Genomic DNA, 13,489 nt, shown 5'->3' on the forward strand with positions numbered 1-13,489 from the left:
CAGCGGTAGAATTGATTTCAAATTCTGCTACAAATGGCTCCAGCATCTGAGTTCATTTCTTTATACTATGTAAACTTTTGCTGTTAATTGTGTCTCACAATGGCAGATAGGGTCAGATACCTAAGTATTCTGTTGATGAATCCAAGTATTTTCATAATACTAAACTTAAACAGATTTATCATAATAAAACTAATACACATGAGTCCCTTATGTAGCCATTCCAAGAGTTGTTTACCTTTTATCTCTTTCTCAGCATTTTTCATTTTTACCCTTTTATCTACATGCCCTGCAGATATCCCAGGATCCTTGGATATAATAAAAATATGCCCTGATTTATCAGATTAAAATAGTAAAGTAGATACTCCAGGCAATTCAATCCCTATTGCCTTTTAAATAAACCATATGATAAAAAATTCAATCTCATTTCCTTCCTTAACTATGTAAAATTGAAATAAGACCTAGTGCTCATGTTTGCAGAATGGAATATTCCAAATCACAAACATCTATGATAATAGTAAAGTAAAGCTAATTATTTTTTCAAGTTTGAGATACTAAAGAACCAATTTTTCAGAGCTTGTAAGAATTTAGCTACTTTGACTTAAAAATGTCGCTTGGCTTAGTGATCAACCTCAGAAGATAAACTTTTGTTAATATTAAGGGAAGCCATCGCTCAAAAAAAGGAGGGGCTGTATAGTTTCCAACGTAGTTTCAATAGAGCATGTACAGAATGTACATATTTCAGAAGAACTTGGCCTTTATGATAAAGTTTGTGTGTAAGTATTAATTGTTCACCAGCCTCCAGAGAGTTTTGATTTTGTTAATTAGTATATTTAGTTGGGAAATTGTGTATCATATAATATACAGACTGGAGAATAGAGGATGAGATGGCCGGATGGCATCACTGACTCAACGAACGTGAATCTGAGCGAACTCCGGGAGTTGGTGATGGACAGGGAGGCCTGGCGTGCCGCGACTCATGGGGTCGCAGAGAGTCGGACACCACTGAGCGACTGAACTGAACTGAACTGAACTGAACTGAATTGATATTAATACTACATTTGTAAATAATAAATAAGCAACTAAAGAAATTGAGAACATAGAAAGAATGGCAACAAGTAATTTCAGAGGAGAACTATATCTGTAATGTTTACAGAATATTATAAAACCAATACTATACATAGCACAGTAAACTCTGGATATTTGAACCAAAAGAAGAAAGAATAAGTCTTTTCCTTTATTTATGGCCAGAATTTAAACATATTCTTTAAAAAAAAAAAAAATCTCCAAAACAGAAAAATCTGTATCTCTTCAGTTATTTTGTGATTGACAAAAAGACCGTTCTTTATCCTTGAACCCCAGAAGGTTCTTCAAATATCTTGACATATGATTTTACAGAATTTATAGAATTCCTGCCCCTTATTCTCTGTAATACCTAAACTAGAATTACTAAAATAATTCAGGGGAAAGATTAACACATTTTTGTATAAAACAGTTTATCTTCTTTTATGAGAACACTTGACTTATGCCACTAGAATTAGATCATTAAATATATAAAGGAAATATTGACAAATAATTATATATGTATGGACTCAATTTTAATATTACAATATCTATAAAATATGGATTTCTAATTATGTTTCATTTGGTGATTGGACATATACAGATATCTTTCTATTAGAAAAGTAAAAATCACACATAATATGATTAAACAGGTGATTATTTTCTTCTTCCTTTTAGTTTAGTTTTATGACAGGGAAGATATTAAAAATTTGATTCATGGTTAGAGTGTTACATCCTAGTAGATAAAAAAATGAATAAATCCAGATTTTAGGTTTTTAATTCAGAAGTAGTAATAATAATAATTGGGCTTCCCTGGTGGCTCAAAGGTAAGGAATCTACCTGCAGTGTGGGATACCCGGGGTTTGAACCCTGGATTAGGATGATCCCCTGGAGGAGAGCATGGCAACCCATTCTAGTATTCTTGCCTGGAGAATCCCCATGGACAGAAGAGCCTGGTGAGGTACAGTCCATGGGGTCACAAAAAGTTAGACACGACTGAGAGACTCAGCACAGCACAGCACAGCCAATGATTGTAATTGATGTTTATTTTTCACAGCTGTAAAAGATTTTCATATAAGTATCATAGTGTATCTACAATTGAATACCTTTAATTTTTAAGCAATTGGAATAGAACCTATAAAAACTTTCAGGAAATAGTAATTCCATGCCATTTTATGTGAAAATATAAGAAAATTAATTATTTAAACTTCTTTAATCCCTCATCAATTAGTTAAATTGAACCACAAGGATTTGAGTCAAATATTCTGTCAGACTGAATGACTTTCGTTTAGGAAGAGTCAGATTTCAGAGCAAAAATTTCACTTACATCTGGACTAGTGTACTAATAACTTACAACTTATCAACATGTATTTATGTTCATTCAAAGAAGATAGAGAATGCCTCTTCAAAATTCTGTTATATTTTTTCTTCATACCTATGTTCATCATTTTATTACAGTAAGTAATTTGAATAACCTTTATAAGCAATTATTTTATCTCCATTAAAAAATATGCCTAAACTAAATCTAAAAAATCTGCACCTATAAATATTTCATATTAAAGAAAAAATGTATTTCTTTTTGGTAGAGGTACTTCTATTTCTTCAGTTTGAGTTAAACACCCAAACTTTTGGCTAAGAAGTTAAGATAAAATGTCACACAAACTTAACAGGCCTAAATCTATACTCGATCTTGCCCTCTAAACCTGCTCCAACCACAACCTTCTCAGTTAATGATAACTTTACACTTTCTATTTGCTTACAGTCCATATGTTTTTCTCTCAAACCCTAACTGTACTTTATCAGGAAACCTGTTTCTGTCCTACCAAAATCATATCTAGATTCTGACTCCTCTCATCTCCATGGACACCACATTAACCCAAGCAGGGATAATTGCAATAGCCAACAACTGGTCCTCCTACATCCATCCATAACCCCTACAGGCATTCTCAGTACAACAGGTCCCATGAACTTTGTGAAACATCAGATAAGCCCATTGCTTTAACCAGATTTCTTGTCTCCTCTTTTAATCAGCCTAAAAGTCACAAGCCTTTCTATGGCCCAGAAGGCCCTACAAATCCTTATACCCCTCACTTAGTCCTCCAATCACAGTTTATGTGTGGATTATAGAACTGTATAGAGAAATTTTTGCTGGAAGGTTTTTGCTCTGGTGGATTCCTCTGACACAAAAGCTCTTTTCTAAAATTTGCCTATTTATCCTCTTATGAAAAGTTATCTTAAATTTAGAAGTCAGACAAAAAAATTTAAAAGATGAGTATTATGTCCCTTCATTGTCATTTGAGAGCATTATTTGGCAGGCCCACCCAAGAATCATTCAAAAGAATATTCTTTGTTTGCTTCAGTGTTTACTATTGGGGACTGAAAAAAGATTTAGTGAAGATTTAGTGAAACTGAATATTGACCTATAGACCTATCACTAGTAAAGAGAGACGTAATTTCTCCCCAATAGAAACAAAAGTCCCACAGGTTATGGTTTACAGTTCAGAAGATATTAACCAGTTTTATATTTAACCTGAGGATTTTATTCTAACATTCCTTACTAAATCATCTGTAAATCCTAAGTTTGCAAAATGCTCTTTGATGAGGCCGTCTTACTTATCCCTCATTAATTAATGATTGGAATAAGATCTTTGGTACATGCATATTTTATACTTATATGAGAGTCATGCTTGAATGTTTTAAAATTATATTTTTAAGAGATGTTATTTTGTTCAAATATTTGTATAAAATCACTTCTCAGTGAATTCTATACTTTTCATCTTATTTTAAAAAAATTTCACCATACAGCCTGTCTCTAACACTTCCTGTCACTTTTCTTTGCTATTTTCTTTCAAAATACTTCTGATATACTGTATAATTCACTGTTAAATTATGCTATTTCTTCCTCTTTTTAGAATATAAACTATAAGTATGTCATTTTTTCCCTCTTTTGACTCACTGATGTACATTTTGTTCTGCTATACACAATGCATGTGTTATAAAAATCAGCACAAAATGCAAAGTTGCACAATAAGAGATGTGGGGTTTGTGAAGAAAATGAGATTAAAGACACAAACTTTGTCAGTGACGAATTTAAAGAATGATGAGGTGGTGCTTAGCACGTACACACAAGGTGACGCTAGTGGTAAAGAACACACTGGCCAAAGGAGGAGACATAAGAGATGCGGTTTGATCCTGGGTTGGAAAGACCACCTTGAGGAAGGCATGACAACCCACTCTGGTATTCCTGTCTGGAGAATCCCATGGACAGAGGAGCCTGGAAGGCTACAGTCGATAGGGTTGCAGAGTCAGGCACAATTGAAGCAACTTAGCACAACACAGATTTACACGTGAAATGGTCAAGACATATATAAGCTCTCAATAAATAAGGCACTTTACCTTGAAGAAGATTGAAGTTTCCTTGCTCAAGGGACCTCTAGAAGGGCTACCTCTGTTGCATTATTATAAAGTGGTGGAAGAATTTATCTGAATCGAATGGCAAGTTAGCACATCAGATATAGATGAATGTCACTCATAATACACATCAACTGTGATGTTTGAAGTATGTACATGAGCATGCTTTCCTGCATGTGTGTGAATGTTGTGTGTTCCTATGAGATTTGGTTCAGCAGGGTATAGTTTTCTCTAGTCACCAAGTGTTTCTTCCTAAGGAAACTATACATAACCAAACACAAAGCTGTTATGCTCAAAACTTTCTCAAATAAAAGAATTGTGTTTTAATATATTCTTATTTTCAAAATAAGCATAATGAAACTGATTGTATTCCAGTATCCTAGAATAATGTCTTGTATATAGCATGCACTCAAAACACACATGTTAGTAAGTGACCTAAAGAGTGAATCAGTAAAATATATTTCCTTGTATCATAACCTAGAGTCCCCAGAAAAGGATAAGTAGATAGAAACTACTCAAAGAAAATTGGGTTTCCTTTCAGCTAATATGTGTAATATGAGCCTACAAAATAAAATGAAAATTAGTTGGAAGTTGACAGAGGATAACATGGCTGGATGGCATCACCGACTCTATGGACATGGGTTTCGGTGGACTTCAGGAGTTGGTGATGGACAGGGAGCACATATATATGGAATTTAGAAAGATGGTAACAAGACCCTGTATGCGAGACAGCAACAGAGACACAGATGTACAAAACAGTCTTTTGGACTCTGTGGGAGAGGGCGAGGGTGAGATGATTTGGGAGAATGACACTGAAACATGTATATTATCATATGTGAAATGAATCAGCAGTCCAGGTTTGATGCATGATACAGGATGCTCAGGGCTGGTGCACTGGGATGACCCAGAGGGATGGGATGGGGAGGGAGGTGGAAGGTGGGTTCAGGTTGGGGAATACATATATACTGTGGAGGATTCATGTCAATGTATGTCAAAACCAATACTATATTGTAACATAAAAAAAAATGAAAAAGAAAGAAAGAAAATAAAGTTAAAATCAGGCCATTAAGGTGGCCTCTAAAAAAAAAAAAAAGAAAAAGGAAGTATTTGACTTCAGTGAATTGTTAACTTATATGGAATAAAGATTGTCTAACACACAGGTCACAACAAACACCCTCTTCCAACAATACAAGAGAAGACTTTACACGTGAACATCACCAGATGGTCAACACTGAAATCAAATTGATTATACTCTTTGCAGCCAAAGATGGAGAAGCTCCATACAGTCAGCAAAAACAAGACCGGGAGCTGACTGTGGCTCATATCATGAACACCTTATTGCCAAATTCAGACTTAAATTGAAGAAAGTGGGGAAAACCACTAGACCCTTCAGGTATGACCTAAATCAAATCCCTTATGATTATACAGAGGAAGTGAGAAATAGATTAAGGGACTAGATCTGATAGACAGAGTGCCACATGAACTATGGATGGAGGTTCGTGAAATTGTATAGGGGACAGGATCAAGACCATCCCCATGGAAAAGAAATGCAAAAAAAGCAAAATGGCTGTCTGAGGCAGCATTACAAAAAGCAGTGAAAAGAAGAGAAAAGCAAAGGAGAAAAGGAAACATATTCCCATTTGAATGTAGAGTTCCAAAGAATAGCAAGGAGAGATAAGAAAGGCTTCATCAGTGATCAATAGAAAGATATAGAGGAAAACAACAGATTGGGAAAGACTAGAGATCTCTTCAAGAAAATTAGAGATACCAAGGGGACATTTCATGCAAGGATGGGCAAGATAAAGGACAGAAATTGTATGGACCTAACAGAGGCAGAAGATATTAAGAAGAGATGGCAAGAATGCACAGAAGAAATGTACAAAAAAGATCTTCAAGACCCAGATAATCACGATGGTGTGATCACTCACCTAGAGCCAGACATCCTGGAATGTGAAGTCAAGTGGGCCTTAGAAAGCATCACTAAAACAAAACTAGTGGAGCTGTTGGAACTCCAGTTGAGCTATTTCAAATCCTGAAAGATGATGCTGTGAAAGTGCTGCACTCAAAATGCCAGCAAATTTGGAAAACTCAGCAGTGGCCAAAGGAGTGGAAAAGGTCAATTTTCATTCCATTCCCAAAGAAAGGCAATGCCAATGAATGCTCAAACTACCACACAATTGCACTCATCTCACACACTAGTAAAGTAATGCTCAACGTTCTCCAAGCCAGGCTTCAGTAATACATGAACCGTGAACTTCCAGATGGTCAAGCTAGTTTTAGAAAAGGCAGAGGAACCAGAGATCAAATTGCCAACATCCCTGGATCATCGAAAAAGCAAGAGAGTTCCAGAAAAACATCTATTTCTGCTTTACTGACTATGCCAAAGCCTTTGACTGTGTGGATCACAATAAACTGTGGAAAATTCTGAGAGAGAGGGGAATACCAGACCACCTGACCTGCCTCTTGAGAAACCTATATGCAGGCCAGGAAGCAACAGTTAGAACTGGACATGGAACAACAGACTGGTTCCAAATAAGAAAAGGAGTCCATCAAGGCTGTATATTGTCACCCTGCTTATTTAACTTATATGCAGAGTACATCATGAGAAATGCTGGGCTGGAAAAATCATACCTGGAGTCAAGATAGCTGGGAGAAATATCAATAACCTCAGATATGCAAATGACACCACCCTTATGGCAGAAAGTGAAGAGGAACTAAAAAGCCTCTTGATGAAAGTGAAAGAGGAGAGTGAAAAAGTTGGCTTATAGCTCAACATTCAGAAAACGAAGATCGTGGCATCTGGTCCCATCACTTCATGGGAAATAGATGGGGAAACAATGGAAACAGTGTCAGACTTTATTTTTTTTGGCTCCAAAATCACTGCAGATGTTTATTGCAGCCATGAAATTAAAAGACGCTTACTCCTTGAAAGGAAAGTTATGACCAATCTAAATAGCATATTCAAGAGCAGAGACATTACTTTATCAACAAAGTTCCATCTAGTCAAGGCTATGGTTTTTCCAGTGGTCATATATGGATGTGAGAGTTGGACTGTGACGAAGGCTGAGTGCCAAAGAGTTGATGCTTTTGAACTGTGGTGCTGGAGAAGACTCTTGAGAATCCCTTGGACTGCAAGGAGATCGAACCAGTCCATTCTAAAGGAGATCAGTCCTGGGTGCTCATTGGAAGGACTGATGCTGAGGCTAAACTCCAATGCTTTGCCTGCCTCATTTGAAGAGTTTACTCATTGCAAAAGATCCTGATGCTGGGAGGGATTTAGGGCAGGAGGAGAAGGGGACAACAGAGGATGAGATGGCTGGATGGCATCACTGACTCAATGGACATGAGCTGGGGTGAACTCCGGGAGTGGTGATGCACAGCGGAGGCCTGGCGTGCTGCAATTCATGGGGTTGCAAAGAGTCGGACACGACTGAGCAACTGAACTGATCTTAACTGAACCTAGAGATTAGCACCTGGCTAAGAGATGGAGGGCATAGGGATGTCCAGGATTCAGAATATTAGTTTGAAAATCTATATTCAAATATTTATCAAAATTTTACAATTTTAAAGCAATCACCATGTCAATTCCACTTATTTTAAAATAAACTACCAAAAGTTAAACATATTATTTTTGTGGTGATATTTATGTCATGAACATTTCTGTTTCCCCTAGGTTGCTTATTATTTTAGATCAAAATGAGATTTTAAAATTTATCTTAAAGGGCAACAGATTTGGAAAAAAAATAATAACTTTACTTAGTATACAAAGAACTACATTAATTACTACTATCCTGAACCTGACTGCATTCCAAATAGTTAATAAGAATATAAAATTACATTATTGTAAAAGAAACAGGTACATGTCTGTAAGCTATTATGGCCAGAGGCTTATTCACTACTCTGAATAGAACTTGGTAGAGACCAAGGAAAACTTCAATTTAGACATTTCAGTACACAAGGAGCATAAAGGCATTAACATGCTTATTTCCTCAAACATTTTTCATACACTGCCTGTCTAATAAGTCAGTATAAAAATTTTTATTACCATCCTCCTCCAGCATAAAACACACTATTCATTTCAACTTTCTTCTCTTTCCATGTTTTTCTGGATAGTAGAAGGAAACACTTAAATAGCATCCAATACATGATTTAGAAAAAACAAAATGTCCACAGACAATCTACATTCTTTGTTAATTCTTAATGGTTAAAATTTAACCATTGGCTTTCAGAGTACAGCTTTTCATGATGGAAATGGATGGTACTCTACCAGCCATCTCCAATAAAAGAGAAAACACACAATTGTCATTCCAAGGCAATGGCACCCCAATCCAGAACTCTTGCCTGGAAAATCCCATGGATGGAGGAACCTGGTAGGCAGCAGTCCATGGGGTCCTTAAGAGTTGGGCACAACTGAGTGACTTCACTTTCACTTTTCACTTTCATGCATTGGAGAAGGAAATGGCAACCCACTCCAGTGTTCTTTTCTGGAGAACCCCAGGGACAGGGGAGCCTGGTGGGCTACCGTCTATGGGGTCGCACAGAGAAGGACGACTAAAGCAACTTACATTAGCAGTTCACTTCAGTTCAGTCCCTCAGTCGTGTCTGACTTTTTGCGACCCCATGTATCACAGCACGCCAGGCCTCCCTGTACATCACCAACTCTTGGAGTTCACTCAGATTCAAGTTCATCGAGTCAGTGATGCCGTCCAGCCATCTCATCCTCTGTCATCCCCTTCTCCTGCCCCCAATCGCTCCCAGCATCAGAGTCTTTTCCAATGAGTCAACCCTTTGCATCAGGTGGCCAAAGTATTGGAGTTTCAGCTTTAGCATCATTCCTTCCAAAGAAATCCCAGGGCTGATCTCCTTCAAAATGGACTGGTTGGATCTCCTTGCAGTCCAAGGGATTCTCAAGAGTCTTCTCCAACACCACAGTTCAAACACATCAGTTCTTCGGCACTCAGCTTTCTTCACAGTCCAACTCTCACATCCATACATGATCACAGGGAAAACCATAGCCTTGACTAGACGGACCTTAGTCGGCAAAGTAATGTCTCTGCTTTTGAATATGCTATCTAATTTGTTCATAACTTTTCTTCCAAGGAGTAAACGTCTTTTAATTTCATGGCTGCAATAAACATCTGCAGTGATTTTGGAGCCAAAAAAAATAAAGTCTGACACTGTTTCCATTGTTTCCCCATCTATTTCCCATGAAGTGATGGGACCGGATGCCATGATCTTCGTTTTCTGAATGTTGAGCTTTAAGCCAACTTTTTCACTCTCCACTTTCACTTTCATCAAGAGCCTTTTTAGTTCCTCTTCACTTTCTGCCATAAGGGTGGTGTCATCAGCATAGCTGAGGTTATTGATATTCCTCCCAGCAATTTTGATTCCAGCTTTTACTTCTTCCAGCCCAGCATTTCTCATGATGCACTCTGCATATAAGTTAAATAAGCAGGGTGACAATATACAGCCTTGAAGTACTCCTTTTCCTATTTGGAACCAGTCTGTTGGTCCATGTCCAGTTCTAATTGTTGCTTCCTGACCTGCAATCAGATTTCTCAAGAGGCAGGTCAGGTGGTCTGATATTCCCATCTCTCAGAATTTTCCACAGTTTCTTGTGATCCACACAGTCAAAGGCTTTGGCATAGTCAGTAAAGCAGGAATAGATGTATTTCTGGAACTCTCTTGCTTTTTCGATGATCCAGCAGATGTTGGCAATTTGATCTCTGGTTCCTCTGCCTTTTCTAAAACCAGCTTGAACATCTGGAAGTTCATGGTTCACATATTGCTGAAGACTGGCTTGGAGAATTTTGAGCATTACTTTACCAGCATGTGAGATGAGTGCAATTGTGCGGTAGTTTGAGCATTCTTTGGCATTGCCTTTCTTTGCGAATGGAATGAAAACTGACCTTTTCCACTCCTTTGGCCACTGCTGAGTTTTCCAAATTTGCTGGCATATTGAGTGCAGCACTTTCACAGCATCCATCATCTTTCAGGATTTGAAAGAGCTCAACTGGAATGCCATCACCTCCACTAGCTTTGTTCGTAATGATGTTTTCTAAGGCACGCTTGACTTCACATTCCAGGATGTCTGGCTCTAGGTGAGTGATCACACCATCGTGATTATCTGGGTCATGACGATCTTTTTTGTACAGGTCTGTGTGTTCTTGCCACCTCTTCTTAATATCTTCTGCTTCTCTTAGGTCCATACCATTTCTGTCCTTTTTCAAGCCCATCTTTGCATGAAATATTCCCTTGGTATCTCTATTTTTCTTGAAAAGATCTCTAGTCTTTCCCATTCTGTTGTTTTCCTCTATTTCTTTGCATTGATCGCTGAAGAAGGCTTACTCATCTCTTCTTGCTATTCTTTGGAACTCTGCATTCAGATGCTTATATCTTTCCTTTTCTCCTTTGCTTTTCGCTTCTCTTCTTTTCACAGCTATTTGTATAGCAGCAAGCTACGTTAAATACAATACAATCTAAACAAGAACAGAGAGCTTATTCTTGCCTGGAGAATCCCAGGGACGGAGGAGCCTGGTGGGCTGCCATCTATGGGGTCGCATAGAGTCGGACACGACTGAAGCGACTTAGCAGCAGCAGCAGCAGCAGCAGCCTCTCCTTTCATCAGCATGCCAGTTTTGTGTGTGTGTGTGTGAGTTGCTCAGTCGCGTCTGACGCTTTGCGACCCCATGGACTGTAGTCTGCCAGGCTCCTCTGTCCTTGGGATTCTCCAGGCAAGAATACTGGAGTGAGTTGCCATGTCCTTCTCCAGGTGATCTTCCCGACCAAGGGATCAAACCCAAGTCTCCTGCATTTCAGGCAGATTCTTTACAGTATGAGCCACGTTTTAAGACCATCCTAATTAGAAGTCCTGAAGAAAACACAGACCCAATACTTTATAGTGTCACTTGGATGTATAATCAATTGATAGAGATGTTTGTATGTATGCAGTCAGAAGTAAAACAGACAAATGTCTTCCAGTAATACAATTCATATTTTATAATGACATCTATGGTTATATAAGTATATGTCCTGTTAAAACTCATAGAACTCTGCATTAAAAAGGGTTAAATTCCCTGAATGTAATAAATCTTACTTTAAAAATAATTATCACTTATCAGCTTAATAACTAATTTGAATTATGGATTTATATACAGGCATGTGTCAACTAACAGCTACCAATTTATGTACTCCTTATATTCAATATATTCTTCAAATTAATATACAAGCATAAACTTATTTCATCTTCAGAAACTTATAAAGAAGGTACTACTGTTTTCACCATTTAATAGTTGAGCAAACCGAGACAGGATTTTATATAACTCACCAAGATCATCAAGTCTGTCAAGAGCAATGCAAAACTTTGAACACAGACAACTATAGTCAAAGACTAAGGCTACAACCTCATACACAGTTATATATTTGTATATACTTATATATAATTAACATTTAGTTATATATATGCATGTTCATGTGCTTATGTGATCAGTTGTGTCTCACTCTTTGCAACCTCATGGAATGTAGCTCACCGGGCTCTGTCCATGAAATTTTCCAGGCAAGAATACTAGAGTGAGTTGCCATTTCCTGCTCCAGGGTATCTTCCTGACCCAGGGATCAAAACGGGATCTCTTGCATCTCCTGCACTGGCAGGTGGATTCTTTACCAATGTACCACCTGGGAAGCCGGTTATATATAGTAATATATGTATGAAAATGTATTTTATGTTATACTAAATAATAATTTTGGAAATGAAGATGCTTATGATATAAAACTAAGAAATTAAGGAGAAAATATTCACAGAGGGATTTTATATGTGTGTGTGTGTGTATATATATATATATATATATATATATATATATATATAGAGAGAGAGAGAGAGAGAGAGAGAGAGAGAGAGTTGATGTATACCGTTATTTGTGGTAGTTACATTGATCTCAAATGGCATCAGTCTGTAACAGCTTGGAGTAGTGCTTGGGTTCCCAGCTAGAGACTGAGGCTGGATCACAGCGGTAAAAACACCAAATCCTAGCCACTAGACCAATCAGATCACTGGGCCCTCCAGGTTCAATCCCTGGCCCTTTGCCTTTGCAGAAAAGAATTTTCACAAAGATGCGAAGGAGTGAAGTAAGTATTTATTAAGAAGGAAAGGGTACAGAACATGTGGTTAGGCACACAGGAAGACTCAGAGCGGGAGTCCCTGAGTTGTGTCTTCCTGGCAGTTTAAGTCACTTGTATGGGGCACTTCCAAGTTTTCCTTTGGCCAATCATTTCACTTGCCTGGCTCACCGTCCTGTGTTTGGGGAATGGGTGATATGTGGTCTGGGCAGGGCCCAACGTCTTCCCTTAATTGTCATGATATCCTCCTCTTGGAGTTTCAGTCAATAGAGAGTAAATCTCCAATTGCCTTACCCTGTGGGGACCCATCTACCTCCTTCCTCAATATTCTTTAAATTCTCCACAGACACTGAATTAGCAAATACTGATCATTGTCCCTAGAAGAAACACAGGGTTAAGTGCCTGTGAACCTGTGGTCACAACGTCTCCCACAAATGATGAATGTATAACCTTGCTTTTTGTATGTTTTTGTCTTAAAACATTTATTTGATACAATTGATTTATTAAATCAAACTCACACCCTGCAGCACTATAATTCATGCTGGAAAGAAGCTTAACTAACACACAATTTTTCTCCAAAAGGGACATCATAGCTTTCTCGCAGTTTGAAACACTAGATAACATTTCAACACTATGCTTGGGCACCATTTTAAACATCAAAATAACCAATTAAAAAAAAAAAAAGGGGGGGAAAACGTGACACCTATTATACAGCAGAAAGAAGGCTTACTTACAGTGTAAGAACCAAAACAAGTCAGTGATTCACCTTGACTAATCTAACTGGCAACTTTTGACTGAGGTCATTTAAATTTGTTCACCACTCTGCACATAAACACTTCAAGAAATGATCAAGAAAGCATGTGAAGTATTGATTTAGTTACAAATACAATTTAGCCCATAGGCA

Source organism: Capra hircus, chromosome 1 (genome assembly GCF_001704415.2).
Source record: "Capra hircus breed San Clemente chromosome 1, ASM170441v1, whole genome shotgun sequence".
Taxonomy (NCBI): Eukaryota; Metazoa; Chordata; class Mammalia; order Artiodactyla; family Bovidae; genus Capra; species Capra hircus.